The sequence below is a fragment of the Berghia stephanieae genome, chromosome 1 (genome assembly GCF_034508935.2).
Source record: "Berghia stephanieae isolate SIO BIC M18660-M18661 chromosome 1, UCSD_Bste_1.3, whole genome shotgun sequence".
Classification (NCBI taxonomy): domain Eukaryota; kingdom Metazoa; phylum Mollusca; class Gastropoda; order Nudibranchia; family Aeolidiidae; genus Berghia; species Berghia stephanieae.
The window spans coordinates 47,387,048-47,389,547 of NC_088360.1; positions in this window are offsets into that span (position 1 = coordinate 47,387,048).

Sequence of the window (2,500 nt, forward strand, 5' to 3'; positions counted from 1 at the left end):
CCATTTCTGCCTCAAGTGTATTATCACTTCTTGAACGTAAAGTCACCCATAAAGAAGATTTGATGACGATCTACAACAGGAGGAAGAGACAATTGTAATGAATGGTGAGTCTTTTGTTTTTAAGGGTTTTATGTCGCTTGTGTAACACATTTAGGTCATGTCATCGCCAGTAAAAAGGCTAAAGAACTGATCAAGCGTGTATGAAAGGTGCCAGACAAAGCATCTTCTAAGTTCCACACATTTTTGAAATTTTAGTCATTTTCTTTAGAACTCAGTTCCTTTTAACACCTTTCTTTTGTATTCTTGGAATTCTCAGTCCTATCTTTTTCTTTCCTTCTCAGTTACTTCTTTTATTACTTTCTACATTCCCTTTCTAGAAATCAGTTTCTTATTTCATAGAAACTAAGCTTTATTACAATTTTCGCACACTCAGTTGAGGGATCCCAGATACACACAGGGGAAATTGGAGCTTGCAGTAAGTAAACTATTGCACCGCTATGTTGAAACTATTTTATTTATGTTGTCAAATATGAACAACATGCAAGAAGGGCTAAGAAGTTGACGCAATAGAAATGTGATTTCTTATAAGAATGTCTGGAATACAATGGAGAGATAAGATGTTGTATTGACAGTAAGGACTCGGTACAGAGCTATAACTGGTGATGAAAGCTTTCTTTTTAAGTTCCTAAGTTATTTTTGTTTGTTAACCTATTCAGTTACTTTTTCTAATTAAGGTTCCATCTGGTTCTGCTCCATCTCCTTCTACTACATATTCTCGCTAATATTCCATTTCTTCATCCTTTTCCACTCCCTCTTATTAAGCTCACATGCTTTTTAGTTTCATATTTTTATCGCTCATTTCATTAATTTTATGATGATTATTTTGTCCAAATATCCCTCTTTTCACTTGACATATTAAGTTGGAATTTTATAATAATCATACAATTATCTATCACAAATAGCATTTGCATCAATTCTATTTTCATAATATATAAACACATTTAATTGTGTGGTATGCAAGCTAAACTAGATATCAATGGTCAGCTACTGAATTATCTACGGTTTATTTCACACAACTAATCAACAAATCATTTAAATCAAGAAATATAATCTGTAAACTTGAAAACTTTTAAGAATCAACAAGAAAGTTTTCCTGATTACAGTTGCTTTTATATTGTGGTCCAGCTTACATTATAAAAAAAAAAAAATCTGTATGAGTTATATTCCTAATAGAAATATATCAAATATACATGCTCTCTCTCTCTCTCTCTCTTTCTCTCTCTCTCTCTCTCTCACACACACACACACGCAAACACATACACACACACACAGAGAGAGAGAGAGAGAGACAGAGAGAGAGAGAGAGAGAGAGAGAGAGAGAGAGAGAGAGAGAGAGAGAGAGAGAGAGAGAGAGGATATAATTTTGACATTGAAATAAGAATACCCTTAAAATTATAAGTTAAGATAGCAAATTCTCACCATGATCACGACCTCACAAAAAATCAAATTCGTGTCCTTTTCCATTAGTATTGATTGTGTTGAGATGTCAAATGAGCTGTCATCGTTTGAAGAAAAATCTTTATTCCCACAAACATTGATGAAGAGCTGTTTGCTTCTTGACATAGTTCCATTTCTGCCTCAAGTGTATTATCACTTCTTGAACGTAAAGTCACCCATAAAGAAGATTTGATGACGATCTACAACAGGAGGAAGAGACAATTGTAATGAATGGTCAGTCTTTTGTTTTTAAGGGTTTTATGTCGCTTGTGTAACACATTTAGGTCATGTCATCGCCAGTAAAAAGGCTAAAGAATGATCAAGTGTGTATGAAAGGTGCCAGACAAAGCATCTTCTAAGTTCCACACATTTTTGAAATTTTAGTCATTTTCTTTAGAACTCAGTTCCTTTTAACACCTTTCTTTTGTATTCTTGGAATTCTCAGTCCTATCTTTTTCTTTCCTTCTCAGTTACTTCTTTTATTACTTTCTACATTCCTTTTCTAGAAATCAGTTTCTTATTTCATAGAAACTAAACGTTATTACAATTTTTGCACACTCAGTTGAGGGATCCCAGATACCACACAGGGGCAATTGGAGCTTGAAGTAAGTAAACAATTGCACCGCTATGTTGAAACCATTTTATTTATGTTGTCAAATATGAACAACATGCAAGAAGAGCTAAGAAGTTGATGCAATAGAAATGTGATTTCTTATAAGAATGTCTGAAATACAATGGAGAGATAAGATGTCGTTTTGACAGTAAGGACTCGGTACAGAGTTATAACTGGTGATGAAAGCTTTCTTTTTAAGTTCCTAAGTTATTTTTGTTTGTTAACCTATTCATTTACTTTTTCTAATTATGGTTCGATCTGGTTCTGCTCATCTCCTTCTACTACATATTCTCCCTAATATTCCATTTCTTCATCATTTTCTACTCCCTCTTATTCAGCTCACATACTTCTTAGTTTCATATTTTTATCTCTGATTTAATTAATTTTATG